Here is a 17,916-nt window from a genome sequence, read left to right on the forward strand (position 1 = left end):
GCCTGACTTTAAGAATTTGAAGCTAAATTGATCCATTGGAGCACCATACATTAAGTGTTTGTTGCCTAAAGATTAATTGAGCGTTGTATAATTATTTACTCAGTTGAAACAACAATATTATTATTATTCATTCATTCATTCATTTTCTTGTCGGCTTAATCCCTTTATTAATCCAGGGTCACCGCGGCAGAATGAACCGCCAACTTATCCAGCACGTTTTTACACAGCGCATGCCCTTCCAGCCGCACACACACACTCATACACTACGGACAATTTAGCCTATTACCCAATTCACCTGTACAGCATGTCTTTGGATTGTGGGAGAAACCGGAGCACCCGGAGGAAACCCACGCGAACGCAGGGAGAACATGCAAGCTCCACACAGAAACGCCAACTGAGGCTTCAACCAGCGACCTTCTTGCTGTGAGGCGACAGCACTACCTTCTGCGCCACTGCGTCACCCATTATTATTATTATTATTAATAATTTTATTATTAATTTTATTATTACTTTTATTATTATTATTATACAGAGATTATTTAATTTCTGCTTCTGAATACTGTTTGACTTCGGAGAAAATCATAACTTATTATTTATTTGCATGTTTTATCTGTTGTATTTAACTATGCTTGACATCTTTTAAAATGAGATTTTATGCAGATATGCTACAGAATCCTCAAAACAGATCTAAATTAAGAATTCTTTACAAGATCATCTTCAAGTCATCTGGTGAAATTACATTTATATGGCAATATGTATAGTATTAAATAAAAGTATTATTATGTTAGTTTTTTCCAGTATCGTGCAGCCCTAATATGGATCAAGCAGTTGAATTCAAGTCTTTTGAAGAGGCATACATTTTTTACAAAATGAACAGATTTCATTTACGGTTTTATTTACATGTAAACATTGATCGTCAAACATGAATAGAAGCAGACCGGGCTCAATGTTGGAGAAAAACTTGGGATAGTTGAGAGATGAAAAATGAAAACAGTCAATAACTACTCACTCTTATGACCAACAGCTCCCTCATACTCTATAGACAGCAATGTCCTGATTCATTCAAAGTTAGGAAAGGTACCCCAAAAAATCATCAAAACAGTTTGTGTTTCTCCAGTGGTTCAGTTGGAATAATATGAAGGTACGAAAAGTAACAACTAATCCAAATCTGTTTTAGATTCTTTCTTTAATTTACTACAAAATAAGACATTTAGAAAAATATTGGAAACCGGTAGCCATTGACATCCATAGTAGGAGAAACAACTATGGAAGTCAGTGGCTACCAGTTTTCAACAATCTTCAAAATATCTTTTTTTTTTTTGCGTTCAACAGAAGAAAGAAGCTCAAGCAGGTGTGAAACAAGTAAAGAGTAAATAAATAGTGAACTATCCCTTTAAAAGAGCACCACTGCTGAACGCTGAACAATAATAATTGACAACAAGTCCTTGATTACTTACAAAGTAATGCATACAAAATTAATTCATTCATTTATAAAAATGTTAATTTGGCTGTAACTAATAGGTGTGTTACCAGTTATGGAGGAAAAAAAGGGTAAATGTAAACATCTCTGACACAGAGCCAAAAATACTAACATTTTAATGCATCTAATCAATTCAATTCATCTTTATTTCTATAGCGCTTTTACAATGTAGATTGTGTCAAAGCAGCATAAAATAGAAGGTCTGGTAAACTGAACCTGTGTCAGTTTTCAGAGTTGAAGTTCACATTAGTAAATTTCAGTGTGGTTTAATTTTCGCTGCTGAAAGTCCAAACACTGAAGAGCAAATCCATCGATGCACCACAAGTCCCAAAAGTCCCAAAACCAAGCAGGCCATGCAGTGGCGAGGAAAAAACCTTCACCAATTGACAAAAGTGGAAAAAAAAAAAAACCTAGAGAGAAGCCAGGCTCAGTTGGGCATGACCATTTCTCTTCTGGCCAAACTTCCTGTGCAGAGCTGTAGTCTAGGCGCTGGAGATTGGAGAAATGTCTAATGAAAACTGTAATGAGTGGACTAAAACACAGGAATTTTAAAGTAGTTACATCAAGACAGTAACAAATACAGTAACAAACAAACTTGGCAATGAACAAATCAGTTTCTCGGTTATAATTTTTCCACAAGGTAATAGTAAACTGCTCCTTGTTTCAGGAGTATCACTTGGCTCACCTTGACATAATGACGCACACACACAAAAAGAGGAGAAAAGCATAGTATGATTTAATGGAGTAACACAACTCTTGATCTTCCCTTCATCAGATATTTATTTATTTAACTAAATAACAAAACTGGTAAAAGTGCACACTTTTTTTTCTCAGGGGGCACGAGGGGTTGAAGCAAATGAAAACAATCCTTTTTTTATATTATTGATGCATTTCCTAAATATAATAAATGCCCATGTCCAGATATTTTTGATTCTCTTAGTCACTGAAAGGAGAAAGGAGAGCCTGAAGTAATGTGAGGGCAGGCGCTGCATTCTGCACTCTTAGTCAAATAAAAATATGAAATAGTGCGGCCCATCAAAGGCCCTTCTTCTGTCCCAATTCCCCAGCTGCCTACGTGGAAATGGGCATGACATTTATCACCGGCATCAAAGCGGAGTAGCTGAATACCAGTCAGTAAAGTAGAGGAACAATTTCCCATCTAATCCCTGTCTTCATATTCTTCATCATTCTCAACCTTGACACATCATGCTCACAGAGAACCATTGAGCAGTCAAACGTTTTTCCTGCATTCGACTCTTTTTTTTTTTTTTTTTTTCTCTCCCCCTGCTCTCTCAGAGTCCTTTGATACTTGTGTGGCAGTGCAATATCTTTTATGTTTGTAAATTAGATTCAGAAGGTCACCATGCCTCATGTCTCTGTCAGTGAGACTGTGTGGAAAACGGCAAACCTTTCTTTAATCTCTTTTATCTGGAGTCATTTTATGTCGTATGTTGGCTTCTCTAAAATGATGCTTAGATATGGATGAAGGCCTTTGGCACTTTGGCATATACATAGATGTCTCTAATGGCTCTCACTCCACGCTGAAAGAAAATAGCTGTCACGTTGGATTTATTTGCAAGGCTTTGTTTTTTTATAGCAGTAAATATGCGACTGAGAAATAGCTCTTCTGTTTTGCTATTTCTATTGTAAGTGGTTTGAATTTTAGATCATGCAGATAATCAACTTTAAAAATTGTATTGAATTCTTTATTTTCTGAGGACAAATATACTCATCAAACTTTTGTGCCATGATTTACACCCACTGTGAAACTTATTTAAATGTTATGAGTAGTTAAAGGGCAGCTATTTTAACTTTTTTTCAAAATTGAATATAAATCATTTGTGTCTCCAGAATGTCTTTTTTTGTTGCCTGTGCTTTTAATGCGAATGAGCTGGTTCTTCCTGCCCTATGTGCGTGTTACAGTCGTAGCATTCACATATAGACAAGCAGTACTATGTCAGACCAGAATGAAGCAGATCTCGCTTACTGCACTAAGAACTTTCCCAATGGTTATTTGATGTATTTGTTGTGGAGTTATTTCAAGCCTTTCTGCAATGATGAATCACACAATGTCATTATAAAGTTTGTTGCGTGCACGTGCACAAACACACACACACACACGTTTAACTTTGCACGTTTTTGCATGGCAAATGGGACAGGATGCTCATTAATATCCACTGCTGTATGAACATCCGTTATGTTAATGTACAAAATAAACCTGATTTAACGTTCACAAACCAGGATTGAAGTGAGAAAAGTGGGAGGGATTTGGATCCTATTTTAACCTCAGGAAATGAAAAAAAAGAGACTTACTGTGTTTCTAATTCCCCCGATATGACTGTAGACACACTATACCTACACACATGTTCTGTACAAACAACTTACAAAAGATGATTTGTATCATAGGTGCCCTTTAATATGTAAAGTAAATATTATCAGGCATATTTACAGCCAATGTCATTTGATGAGCTTATGAAGGCTCTTTTTAAAGATTCAAAAGTACAGGCCAGAAATGAGTCTGTTATACCGAATGATGATCTATCATCCATATTTTGTTTTTCAAGTTATTTGAAACAGTAAAGTAGGCACTTTACATAATATAATATAGCAGTTTAATCGCAGGAACCTTGAAATGTGTTGTTTTTATGTGTACAATCAATAGATTTAGTAGTTTTATATTTCTCCAATATTTTTTTATTGAATTTTATTTAATTTGCTTCGTAAGACTGTAATTTGTATGTCTGTCTATTTGTCCAGTTTTTAATGTACTTCATTGCTTCGATTCAGTGTCTAATGTTGAAATTGTGTTGTATAATGGGATAAATATATGTTGTATGTAGAGCTGAACAATTTATCGTTTAAGCAAGATAAAAAAATTTAAAACATTATTAAATATACTTTTTAATATCATTGGATAAAATTTTTTATTATGTTACTTTACATTTGATTTGTTAAATTTTTGTATTTGAATACTGATAGACTCCTCAGCAAACCATAAAGCACTGTTTATTTATTTTATAACAGTTTATGAAAATGCACTGCATAGAAAAAGACTTGACCACCAGTCAATCGAAATTTTTAAAATCTTTTTGAATAGAACTATTTAATTAATTTAGTGAAATTATATTTGTATCGCGATATATATTACAGCAAAAGAAAATATTGCAATGTCAAATTTTTCCAATATCATGCAGCCCTAGTATATTGTGACATTTATCTGATTGAAACAGTCTTGAAATTTGAAGAAAAACAAGATGTAAGGCGATGCATGATTTCGTCTTTTAGGAACCAATTAAATTGTTGGAAGATGGGCCTTGCAACCAAAATGGAGGAAGACTGATGAATGGTTTTAAAAAAGCAAGACACTGAAAGCCCCAACTGAAAGGCATTCCATGTGACCAGAAGTGAAAAAAGTGTTTTCGAGGGGGAAAGTAAGGTTATAGTATTTGACTAAAGTTAATGGAATCAAAAACAGGGTATCCATGAGGTCTTAAAAAGTTTTAAAATGTCTTAAATTTCAAAATCAAAATTTTAGGTTTTGAAAAGTCTTTAATACACTGAAATATTGTGTTGTAGGTCCTAAATTATTTTGAAACGTCTTAATTTTCCTATGTCCATGTAAAGCTACCCAGACCAACATCCATCCAATCACTAACATACCATCTCAATAAAAGTTTTAACAACATTTTTTTATTAACTCTTTTTTTTTTACTCTATTTACCAACTTTATTTATATTTCTATTTATAAACATACATAGTTTAATTATCTTCCTTACAATAACATTTGTTTTTATTGTTTTGTTAATGTTTTAACTGGGCCATTAGAAAAAAATCCTTTTAGCCTTGTGTAACTCTGAAATTTCATTCATAAAGGTCTTAAAAAGTCTTAAATTTGACTTGAGGAAACGTGAGTGCACAAATAAAATGTTTATAACCAGCACTACTGTACAGATATAAAAGTAAGAAGTGTAAATTTTGATTTCATGCTGACTAGAAGAATTGTAAAAATCCCTGTGAGGGAAAAATGAATGGGAGAAGTATTTACAGAAGCCACTAATTCCTTCTATAAAAAGTATGACATATTATCCTTTAGTGTTATGCTGATTCCAGATTACACTCTTAGATTTTAAAAGTCAACAATGCAGTTGTATGATATTTATGTTGAAAAAAGATGCGTGTATAAAATGCTGTATCAAACATTGCGATGAGATTATGCATGATGATCAACATCAAAGACTTTGACTGTTTATAAGGGCAGATTGTTTTAACTAACAGTTGCCAGCAGTTGTCTGACTGTGAGCCCAAAGGAGAATAACATGACCATCATGCTCACTGTCAGCTCTGGCAGATGCCCAACAAACCATAGTAATGGCTCTGTGCATGTGTGTGTGCGCACATGGGAGCAAGAACGAGGGCACATGAAAAATAGAGTGAGTGACGGGGCGATGGCATTAGAGATATGACCGTATATGGCTTGACCATGTGATTAGACCCCGGGGTCGCTGGCTAAGTCACTTGAAGTTCTGCGTCTAGCCTTTTAATTATTCATCAAGGTATTGCTTGGGATGTAACCTCATTTAGAGCGGGCTCCAGGGCCAGGCCATGTGTTGTTAACACTGCACTGTGATCAGATTAACCACAGAGATGACTGCCAAGGGGAAGCGATACTGCGCGGCCTGGCGCAGGTCTGGAGACTTCAATTGGCTCGCATTAGCAGGGCTTCAAGTGCGCTTTGGATGTCTATTTGATGTTGAGGGACTGTGGTTAAGGCTGCAGGGGCTTAGGGCCATTTTAGCTGCGCTTCACTATTCGCTCCTGTCATCGAGCCCAGCTAAGCGCAGGTATTTGGAAGAGAGAACGCTAGTTTTTAGAGGTGTGGAGAAAGTGGGTAACAGACGAGTGTTTTAATGAGCTTAAGGGGAAGAATGAAGCATGATGTCCCCGGCTGGCCACATGCCCACGCCGTCTGACCTCTGAGGTGATGGCAGTAGATAACAGGTGAGCTGTCACTGAAACAGATCCAAGATCAGCTGAGGGCTATAATTTCCTCCCTTATCAAAACAACAACAATGGAGTTCTCAAAATGGCAGCGGACAGCACATAATGGCTACATGCTAATTTGAGACTAATCATTTTTTTACGGTGGAAGGGGAGACAAAAGCCTTTAAATTCTCACAAGGTCGTTGTGCTGTTCTGCCTTGCTGCCAAAGGCACCCGCTGGGAGTACATTCACCGGTGGGCTAACATGAACTCAGACTAATTAAAGCTGACTGACACTAACGTGACACTAGCAGAAGGTGCGCTGGCGAGAAGCAGAGCCTTCCCGCTAGTATTTGTCCAACACGGACTGTTGAGCTGATGCCCCAACGTGTGAACTCCTGCGAGCTGCTGGGTGTTGCTGTTTTATGCTAATCTAGCATCACAGCAACACCTTTACTTTTTCCCCTTCAGTGAGGAGATTTTCCATTATTTAAGATACAACTTGTTATTTAGAATCTTCTAAATGAGTACAGAATCTGTGATCCAAAGATAAGCTGATTTATGATCTGGTTTAATATTTTTGCATATGTACACAATGACTACGTTGACATGGACATCAGTAATCAAAATATTTGCCCTAATCTAATTAAGACAATAGTATGATTAAGGTGTTTACATGAGTTGCTTTTTGAATGTTACTTTCATGATCCTGTTTTACATGTTATAAGACAGTTTGGTTAACGTCATTGTGTCATTCTCCGGAGTTCCATTTAATTTCATGTAGTTTCAATTTCAGTTTGGCGGTTTCACTTTCAACTAGGAACACTTTATTAATGCCCCCGCTGACAAACTGGGGTATTGCATGCGCGTATGAAGTAAGAACTGCTGGAAGAGTGTTGTTTTAATGGAATTTGATACAGCATGCCCAATGGAACGTAAAAAACTTAATACGTAAAAACGTAAAAAACTTGTAATAATATAATTAAATATAATTATTCTGCAAAATATATACTACTCTCTACTTTCTGTGAATTTATATAGAACTGTTGAATTTCTTTACTGTATTTTAAAGCAAGTACAGTCTTATGCAAAAATTTGGGCACCCCTCTGTGGCTGCATTGTGTGTATTCTTGATAAGAGAAGATCCCAATGAAATGCCATTTGATTTCTAGAGAAAGTTAAATAATGTCATGTTTTTCAGACAGAAATACGTAGTGTAGCGGTATTGAGATGTGTGCAATTAAATTGAAACTGAAAAATAAGCTATGCAAAAGTTTGGGCACCCTCTCTTTTGTGTTGATTGTAAAACCTGTAGTCACTTAATGCTGATTAATTACAACACAAAACTGATTGTAATAATGCTGCGGTCACATTAAAGTTTTGTCGTGCGAAATTCTGTTGTACAGCACTGCGAAAAGGGGCGGGATTAAACAAAATGATTAGACATTAAAAAAAGCAAGCGGTTGGTCCATGTTTTAAATTTCTGTCCAGAGAGGTCATGTTTTGATCCTCGATTGGTCTCACGTCATCATGTGATGGGATTTCTCAGGTCAGAGTTTACCAAGCTTAAACTTTCCAATGCAGAAAACTGGGAAACTTGTCACATGAGCTTACATTTCTGGTCTGACGCATTTGCGGCCGTAAGAATGGAAGTCTATGGGGAGAAAAATGCAGTTTGACCACAGCTGGACTTAGTAAACCCAAAAAAATCCTAAAACAGGTACAACCAATCATGAAAAAGGATATTTAAGATAGCTGATTGTGCTTTTCTTTATTGTGAACCTGAAAGTAGCAACATGGAAACCTCAACAGAACTTCCTAATAACCTAAAAACTAGGATAATTCACTAAAATGAAGGATGCAAAAAGTGATCGCAAAGGTTTAAAGGCTCCAAAGTCTGGAAAATTGTAAGAAAATGGAAGGCCACATGAACAGTTTTTTTTTTTGTTGAAAGGCGAAGAATGGTTGGAATGGTCAGTTGAATGCACAGTTTTTTAAAGCATACTCTATTGCACACATGCTCAACACACTTGCACTTGAAAGATTCACCCTTCTCCGTTGTCAGCTTTTCCCCCCCAAAATTCCTAATCGAAAAGAACGCTTTTTGTACTTTTTTGTACTGGAGTTATTTTGATCATCTCACACATGCAGCTGTGGGCATATATTGTTTTTTGGCATTTTCAGTAGTTTGATGTTGTTGTTTTGTTGTTTCAGTTTCTTTTCCAACTATAAACCACATGAACATTTTGAAATAATATTACAGTTTAAAATAAGTTTTTTTTCATGATCAATATATTTAGTCATTTATTCTCATTCTCATAAAGTCATTTATTTCTCTAATGGCAAAACTGAAATTTTAACATCATTACTCCAGTGTCATCGGTGTCACTGGGTTCTTTATAAATCATTCTAGTATGATGATTTTTTGCTTAAGAAAGTTTTGTTATTATTATGTTCAACACAATGTTGTTTCTTAATCATATTTGTGACCAACTTTTTATTACTAATATTATTTTTTTAGTATTCTTTGGTGAAGATTAGAATTTGAAATGTTTTCAATTTGGTTAATCTGTATGGAATCAAATTTTTAAAAGTCGGTAATCACCTACTACTCGAGTAGGTACTACATTTGAATTTGAATGTACTACATGAATGTTAGAAAAGTACTGCACACTAAAAAATCTTGCCGGAGATCACATGAGTACTTCTCGTCTACTGTTTTTAAAATGCTATGAATTTGGACATACTACTCAGCTTGCATGCTGTTTTTAAAGTAGTATATCCTATGGAAGTATGAGATTTTGTATGCAGTTTTTGTATGCTAATTTTAAATAGAGCACATAGTAAACATGGGATGAGTATAATATACTAGTATGAAAAGTATGGATTTTGTTTGATAAAAATAAAATAAAAAGAATAGAAATGTACTACCCAAACAAACATTTTGATAACCATAATGAGGGTAAGTAAATAATAACATTCAATGATTATTGATTCAAATTAAGATATTTGAGCAAACTATCACTTCCAAGAGCTGCAGTTTCTGACAGACAGAAGGGTTTGGTGTTGGAGACAGTAACGTTGTGGTGGGATATTGTGGTCTGTGATCAGTGTGAGAAGTAAACACATTCAAACCCAAAGCACGTAGACAGGATGTTTACCTTTCACTTCTTTGTCCAGCTTATCTTACCACTTCTTGCTGTGTGTGTGTGTGTGTGTGTGTGTGTGTGTGTGTGTGTGTGTGTGTGTGTGTGTGTGTGTGTGTGTGTGTGTGTGTGTGTGTGTGTGTGTGTGTGTGTATCCTGCTTTCACAAAATTTAATTTTTGCTGCCTTTAGATGGATGATTTTTTGTCATGGTCAGACTAACTCAATGCACAAGTAAAAATTTTAACATCAAAGTGTAATGCAGACAAAACAAAGTGTAACGTCCAGTAATACTTTGTAAAAATGGCCTATAATATAAAATGCTTTATTTTAAATGCAATTTTCATTAATTATGCAACAATTTGCATACATTTCCATCACATAAATCTGAATGAATTCGTATTATGGTCAAATGGATTTACAAAAGAAATTTTTTTATGTCCCCCCCCCCCCCCCCCAACCCCCCCAAATTTTTTTTTCCCCAAAAGTTTTTATTGTTGTCATCTGGCACAAGATGAAATAATACAAACACATATTACAGGTTTATATTGGTGGGCCTATTGTATGTAAGTCTAGAACATATAAAATGGCTAAAATGAACAAAAATACTAAATAATTTGTAGATAAATAAATAAAAAAAAGTTTAAAAAAACACATACAAGTCTAAATTATTGTGTTACATGAAAAGACAATATAATATCTTTCGCCAAAATTTTCTTTTGATGGTCCATTTGAGTATTAGTTCACTGTCTGCCTAATATCTGCTGCTAAACAACACTTTAATGACTATACGAAACTTTGCAAATACATGTCAATTTACACTAACCCCAATTCCAATCCTAGCCCCAACACTAACCCCAACCTAACAGTCTGCTTGTAATCTAATGAGAATTAGTTGGCGTGTAGATACAATGTAACTCAAATTCAATGAACAGACCATCAAAATAAAGTGACCTCTCTTTTTTTTATTGATTAGTAATTCAGAAAACACTGAAAACATAAACAGAAAAATTAAGTAAGAAAATATCCCTATATGATCTAAACATAAAGTACAATTATGATCAAATAAAATACATATAAGAATAAAATCGTTTATTGTATGCTGGTTCTGACGAAGTAGAGCTTTAAGCAGGGCTGGGCGATTTGGCCTAAAATCAAAAACTTAATTAAACATTTTAACTCAATTAGGATTAATAAATGATTTTTTTTCCTCATAGTTCACTGATAAGTTTTGTAGGGTAAATATGCTCACATATTACACATCAGAGATTTTAGAATAAAAGGTGCATTACTTGATTTTAAAATAATTGAAGGAAACACTCACAACTATCTACTTCATGGTTTAATAGTCCATACCTTACTAATCTTGTTCATATCGCCACACGTTCTCGAACACTCAGGTCTTCTTCTTCTATTCACCTCACTGTTCCCTCTGTCCGCCCTGTCACTATAGGGAGCAGATCCTTCAGCCACTCTGCTCCTCAGCTTTGGAATTCACTTCCTCCCGATCTCCATAATTTAGACTCTTTCACAATTTAAATCCAAAATCAAAGCACGTCTGTTTAGAACAGCTTATTCACTTTAACCTGACTGCATTTTTAAAGTTTGTATTGTTTTGTTTTTGCTATTGCTAGTATTTTTGTGTTTTTACTTGAACTGATTATTCTAGCTGTCCTGTACGGTGACCTTGAGTGTCATGAAAGGGGCCTTTAAATAAAATGCATTATTATTATTATCATTATTATTCATTCATTTTCTTGTCGGCTTAGTCCCTTTATTAATCCGGGGTCGCCACAGCGGAATGAACCACCAACTTATCCAGCAAGTTTTTACGCAGCGGATGCCCTTCCAGCCGCAACCCATCTCTGGGAAACATCCACACACACCTTCACACACACACTCATATACTAGGGACAATTTAGCTTACCCAATTCACCTGTACCGCATGTCTTTGGACTGTGAGGGAAACCGGAGCACCTGAAGGAAACCCACACAAAGGTAGGGAGAACATGCAAACTCCATACAGAAACACCAACTGAGCCGAGGTTCGAACCAGCGACCCAGCGACCTTCTTGCTGTGAGGCGACAGCACTACCTACTGCGTCACTGCCTCACCCTATTATTATTATTATTATTATTATTATTATTATTATTATTATAACTATTACTACTACTACTACTACTATTATTATTATTATTACTATCTATGATTATTTATTGAAAATCAACATTGAACAACTGAAATTAAAACCCAGATTGCCTAAAACTGTTTTTTTTTTTTTGTAAAAAAAGTTCAAATAACAAAATAAATAATTGTCAATATTTTTAATATTAAAAGTGGAAAATAAGCAGCATGTCTTCTAAATAAAATTACTCTTGTATATCCTGTAAATCAAAGGTGTCCAAACTCAGTCCTGGAGGGCCGGTGTCCTGCAGATTTTAGCTCCAACTTGCTTCAACACACCTGCACGTATGTTTCTAGAATGCCTAGTAAGAGCTTGATTGGGTAGCCCAGGTGTGTCTGATTGGGGTTGGAACTAAACTTTGCAGGACAACGGCCCACCAGGACTAAGTCTTGACACCCCTGCTGTAAAGAATATTTTAAACTGTGCATTTCTTACATCTTCTGTAAACAAATATTTTAATGTAAATAATAATTTTAATGTAATGGAAAATATGTCGACTCAAGGCATCTCTGGCGCAATCATTGTTGACGTAGTGCAAACGTGCGACGTGAAGTTACATTTTTTTGAGAGATGCGCGGTTATGTGACCACTGAACCATACCCATGCGTTTGATGCAGAAGTATAAATCCACTTTAACAGATTGGGCTCACTTGACTTGAGGTAGGGAATGTTTTTGAAAAATTGTCCTGGAAAAATTAGAATGATTATAGGTTCTGAATGTTATTTTTGATTACCTTTCAATTAATCGCCCAGCCCTAGCTTTAAGGCACAGGAAAAAAATCTATTTGAGAAAACATGCCTCATTGTAGTTGAAGTCTACAGACACAGATTGATAAAGAATGACAAAACAAACACTTACAAGTGTATATTGTGTGATTTCTCTACATTAGAAAGGCATAATAAAAACATTTAAAAACGAATGCTACTTTTGTCTACATTGACACAACATCCTCTCATCCTATCACTTGGTTTGTCCCAATGACGCACTAATGTCCCCCGTTCCCTGTTCGCCCATCAACCCCTATTATGCATATCCAGGTAATGCTAATGAGCGACGATGCCATGGAAATGTGTGACGAATAGCACTTTCACGCTGCCTTAGATCTGGCCCTCGGTCGTGCCATTTCCTGTTTCCTGAGCCACTCGCCACTCAAAGCCTGACACTGATATCCACCATCTGCTCCCCGACGATGGGACAAATCACACACAGAGCCCTTCAATTTCCCCCCGTTGCCATTAAAGACAACTGATTCAATAGAGACCTGGAGTGCAGGCATGTGGGACTAATCTGAGAGACAGCGCAGGAAAAACAACTCCTGGCCTGTAATTGACAAATGTCAGCCTTCAGCCCTCCTGCACATTCATTAAGAAAAGGAAACCTTGTGATCCAGAGTTTCGTCAGGTCTGTCAAATGAATTGTGTCTGGTGATGGGGCTGTTTATTGGGATATGCTGTCTGGGTTGTTTTGGCATCTACTTTATAGCGTGATTTTAAATTGTAAAGTAGTGGAGAGCAGGGATGAAAGTAACAAAGCTATTTTCTTGAAGGCCTGACATTTGCTTTCCAAGCTATAACAGCACATTCTGCATGCAACCCTTGATGGAGCTGCCAGATATCACCTGATTTCAGGGCCGTATCCTGTGGTTAGGTCAGAATTTCAGTTTTTAAGTGCAAAAAGTAACTTATTGGGTCACATTTTATTTTGATGGTCCTTTTGTTACATTGCATCTATGTTCATCTAAGTTTCATTGGATTATAAGTAGACTGTTAGGTTGGGGTTAGGGTTTTGGGTTAGTGTAAGTTGACATGTACTTGCAATGTTTTTTTACAGTCAGTTAAATCTCTTGAAGTTAAAGTTAAGTCTGTTGAAGGAGCAGTATCAACAGATATTAAGCAGATTGTCTACTAATACTCAAACGGACCATCAAAAGAAAGTGTTACCACTTATTGTAGCGATTCATTTTTTCTTATTACAAGTTGTGTTCATGCATCACTGTAACAGTAACGGTTTATTTAGTGCAATAACACATTCTTAAGTTTGCAATTTCTGTTTAAAAGTAAATCCGGATTAAATGGAAAGAGTTTCTGTGAGGACGAAAGTAACACAGTTATTTATGTCCCACTGCTAATAGACAAACTTTATTTTTCCCTTCCACATTAGATTTTTCATTGTTTTAACATATATGTTTTATAACATGACTGCATATTGCAGACAATGATAATAATAATAATAATAATAATAAATATTCAAAACTTATAGAAAATTTGAACATTGTTGGATTGTTTTTGAAACATCTGATGGAGATACATTAGTACATTAAAAAAATAACAAATAAAAAAAAAATCCAGCAATGACATGCTTAATTAAATGTAATTAAATTAAATGTCTTATTGAATATGCTCGGATAACCATTAAAGGCATTTTAAGGCTACACTGAAAAAAGTGTTGCATGCAGAACTGTTGCAAACAATTTATTTGTGTTGAATTTAAACAATCAAATTAAGTTGAATAATGTTCAACTTAATTTGTTTGTTTAAATTTAACACAAATAAATTGTTTACAACCACTTAATGTAAAAAAATTTAGTAAATTCAAGGAATCGTCTCTGAATTATTTTTTTCAGTGTACAAAAGGTTTTAAGAAATTAATTCAGCTATTTGCAATAAATATTTATGAATTAAACAAGTATCAGTTTCTTCTGACATGCTGTATTAAGCAGCACAAAAGCAGTTTTTAACATTGAAAATAATTTCTCATTTGTTATATTTTATAAAACTAAAACTTCATTTTTACTTCACTTAAAAGTAGGGATGCTCATAATAACCGATTAACGATATCAGTTAAATGATAAAAAAAAAAAAAAAGATTGCATATGTTTTTAAAGTTTGGCTGCATAAAGGGCCGATCACAGCGAACGCATATTACATCAGTCGCGTCGTTTTCATTCTTCAATCAAATGAAAGCAGAGGCTGGGTTTCTGTTGATCAAATGCATATTTTCTGTGGAGCGATCGATTTGAGCTAGCCTGCTATTTTCATTTAATGGGAAAAAAAAAACATATGATTGGGCAAACAGCATATTCCAGTTCTTAAAAAGTATTCAGTCTTTTTTCTCGTTTTGTAATCTAAACGTGTCATTTAAGTGAAAAATATCTACGGCAGCACTATTTATTTTAGTTTTTAAGTTTAGTTTATCCTGTTTTTCTATGCTATTGGAAATGCTCCAGGTGTGTGAAGATGTTCTGTTGTTCTGATGTTGTGGATGCTGTTGTTCACATGTTAAAATAAATCAGCATTTTATAATGCAATATTTAAAATCAGACACAAAATAGGCATGTCAATTTTTTTTTTCAATGAAAAAATAATTTAATATTAATCTGACCAGTTCACCGTTAATAAAAATGAGCCTCCCTACTTAAAGGAAATGATGTACAAAATACATTCACAAATAATTGCAAAAATTAAACTTATATTCCAACACAGGCTCATTCTGAAAACGTAGCCCTGTATACATTTCTGGAGATTGTGAATTATGTAGCCAGAACTACGTATGGCTGCATTTCATCTTTAAAATGAACGCTACAGGGCAGTATGATGCCATTTCTTTTCTCGCTTACCCACTGACCGTTTACCTTCGTATGGACGGCTTTTTCCACTGTTACCATGTTGTCCGGTAGCTTGACACATACGTCAGCAAACTTGAGACGCAGAGCAGAGTTGAGTGGGACAAAGATGTTCGACTGCGGTGAAGAACAGTTCCAGAAAGCAAGTAAAACACAAACATGTGGCATTAGTGAGAAAAATTTGAGATCTGCAAAAGAGTACACCGCAGTCCCTGCCGGATTCGTGAAAACAAAAACTTAGAATGAGCCTGAGTTAAAATATTCCATTTAAACATAAAATTTTGAAATAGATTATCCGAAATGGCATTTTTGTCTAGTATACTCAACTAACATTGTTGGAGTCTTTCATTACACACCTCGCTAGATGAAAACAACAGCAAGAGCAAAATGTTAACCTAAACAGACAATTAGCGTGTTCTGGAAAGCTCTCGTGCTGCAGAGGGGTGTGTGGATAATGACTGTCAACAGACTCTCCAGCAAACATATAATGGGAAAAGCAGAAGCCCCTTTGAGCTTTGCATTACACCCAGAAGTGCCTTACAGACATTCCAGAGAAGTGTAAGCAGATCCAGAGAGCACATCCTGAAAGAGCCCTCCGACAGGAAACACAGCCAGATGGAGGGAACAACAGAGAGCACAATAAAGCTTCTCATACACCACGTCATCATGACTTACAAACATGCTGGAGCTTTTTTGGATTCATGACAACAATGATCAGGGTGTGGACTGTGAAAATAGCAACATCCTGCTCATGATGGTTTTTGTTTATTTATTTATTTTTTTGGAGATGAACTGTAGATTAAAAAAGCTTCCTGTGAAACACCAAAGGAATTATTATTACTGAACATGTCTATTACAGAAGGGGTTAGAAATAAAGGGGGGCATGCATGCAAATGGAGTATACTCAGAGAACTGATTGGTTGGTTGTGAGCCCTTTGCTAAAAAAAAATAGTTTTGCGTCTTGTTTCAACTACTTATTTAAAAATGAGTGTGGAGGGGGGGGGGGGGGTATTGAGGAAAACATCATTGTTTTATGTTCAATCCCCTTAAATTTTTAAAAACAAGGAAGTTAAATCAAGTGATTTGTGTTGGGACAGCATGAAGGTATTGTGTGGAACCCTGCACTTTTACAGTGTTTTTCTGGGAAAGGCCTGCATAGTATACAAAAGTAAAGTAATAGATCTTTTTTACAAGAGGATGAAAATGCATTTCAACGGTCATCAGCATATTAAAGAGCCCCTATTATGTGTTTTAAAAGACCTTCTATATAGTGCACTGTAAAAATCGCTGTTCCACACAATTTTTTCATGTCCCAACACAAATCGATTAAGTTTACTTAATCGTTTTTACAAATTTAAGTTGATTGAACATAAAACAATTAAGTTGTTTCTATAACAACCTTAAGAATTGTGTTGTTTTTATATTATTTTAATTAAGTAGTTTGAACAAGCTGCATAAGTCATTTTTTGAGTCTGTGTAACAGCACTACGTACATATGGACCAAGTACTGCTTCCTTCAGATCATGACATGAAAGTGTTTTTAAAATTGTTTCCTCGTTTTTTTGTAGTTTGCAAAATATGTGTTTAATTGTGTGTTGAAAGTTGTAATCGCCCTGCGCAGCTTGTAATCCAGGGGTGTCCAAACTTTTTGGGCCGAGGGCCAGATGCAAAAAAAAAAACGTTGTCCCGGGCCAAATTTTACATACATCACACAGACACGCATATATATATAGTTTTTCCTTAAATCAAGCAAATTAATCTGCCAATGGGGTAAGCAAAATAATCTTATGTCAAAAGGAAAAACAAGATTATTTTGCTTACCCCATTGGCAGATTAATTTGCTTGTTTTAAGGAAAAACTCACTTAATATTGGCATATTATTTCTCAAAAAAAATTAGAAAATTCTCCTTTATTTAAGATTTTTTAGATATTTGTAATTGAAACAAGACAAAAATATATAAATAAAAAAGCATTTTTTGCAGTGCAGTGTAGAATTTTCTTGCACTTTATTAGCACGAAAAAACTGCTGTTGTTGAGCTGATAGGGCAGCTGCTAATTGTTTTACTTTTTGATCTCGTTCGGCACCATTGTAAGAGCTGAAGGCCTGATGCTTTGTTTCATAATGTCTTTTAACATTATATTCCTTCATTACAGCAACTGATTCCTGGCAAATTAAACAGAAACATTTCCCACTGACCTCTGTGAAGAAATATTCTTTGCCCCAACGTGACTGAAACTTCCTGCACTGACTGTTGATTTTCCTTTTTCTTGGTGCGCCATGGCTCGCCAAAATGTGATTATCAATTATGTTTCCTTCAGTTTGGTCGGTTAGTTTTACATCATAACAAGAAGTGCTGACTAGTTGAAGGCATGTAATAGCGACACCCGGTGGTTATTTATTGAATTACGTTCATTTTTGTATAGCGGGCCAGATTCTATTAATATTTATAAAAAGCCTCGCGGGCCGCCACAAAACTGATTGCGGGCTGCAGATGGCCCGCG

The 17,916-nt window shown here is 35.4% G+C and overlaps 3 long non-coding RNA genes across 11 annotated transcripts in view; 1 reads left to right on the forward strand and 2 right to left on the reverse strand.

Annotated features, from left to right (window-relative positions):
• Window positions 1-17,916, forward strand: part of LOC147839717 (uncharacterized) — a 126,299-nt gene that overhangs the window by 40,880 nt on the left and 67,503 nt on the right. Inside the window, exon 5 of one of the 9 annotated variants that reach the window (XR_015514930.1) lies at window positions 4,766-9,374. The exons of the other annotated variants lie outside the window; for them this stretch is intronic. This is a non-coding gene — a long non-coding RNA (uncharacterized LOC147839717). Of the gene's footprint in view, window positions 1-4,765; window positions 9,375-17,916 lie in introns of those variants that run through there. 9 annotated transcript variants of the gene reach the window in all.
• On the reverse strand, window positions 9,519-16,380 carry LOC147839718 (uncharacterized). Its single transcript, XR_015514931.1, has 3 exons — window positions 14,421-16,380; window positions 11,835-14,225; window positions 9,519-11,721 (listed from the first exon to the last, which is right to left on the reverse strand). It is a non-coding gene; the product is annotated as an uncharacterized LOC147839718 (long non-coding RNA).
• The window catches only part of LOC147839719 (uncharacterized), a 22,917-nt gene continuing 22,188 nt past the window's right edge, over window positions 17,188-17,916 (reverse strand). Inside the window, exon 3 of the long non-coding RNA XR_015514932.1 lies at window positions 17,188-17,889. This is a non-coding gene — a long non-coding RNA (uncharacterized LOC147839719). The remainder of the gene's footprint in view (window positions 17,890-17,916) is intronic.

The sequence above is a fragment of the Danio rerio genome, chromosome 18 (genome assembly GCF_052040795.2).
Source record: "Danio rerio strain M-AB ecotype USA chromosome 18, GRCz13ab, whole genome shotgun sequence".
Classification (NCBI taxonomy): domain Eukaryota; kingdom Metazoa; phylum Chordata; class Actinopteri; order Cypriniformes; family Danionidae; genus Danio; species Danio rerio.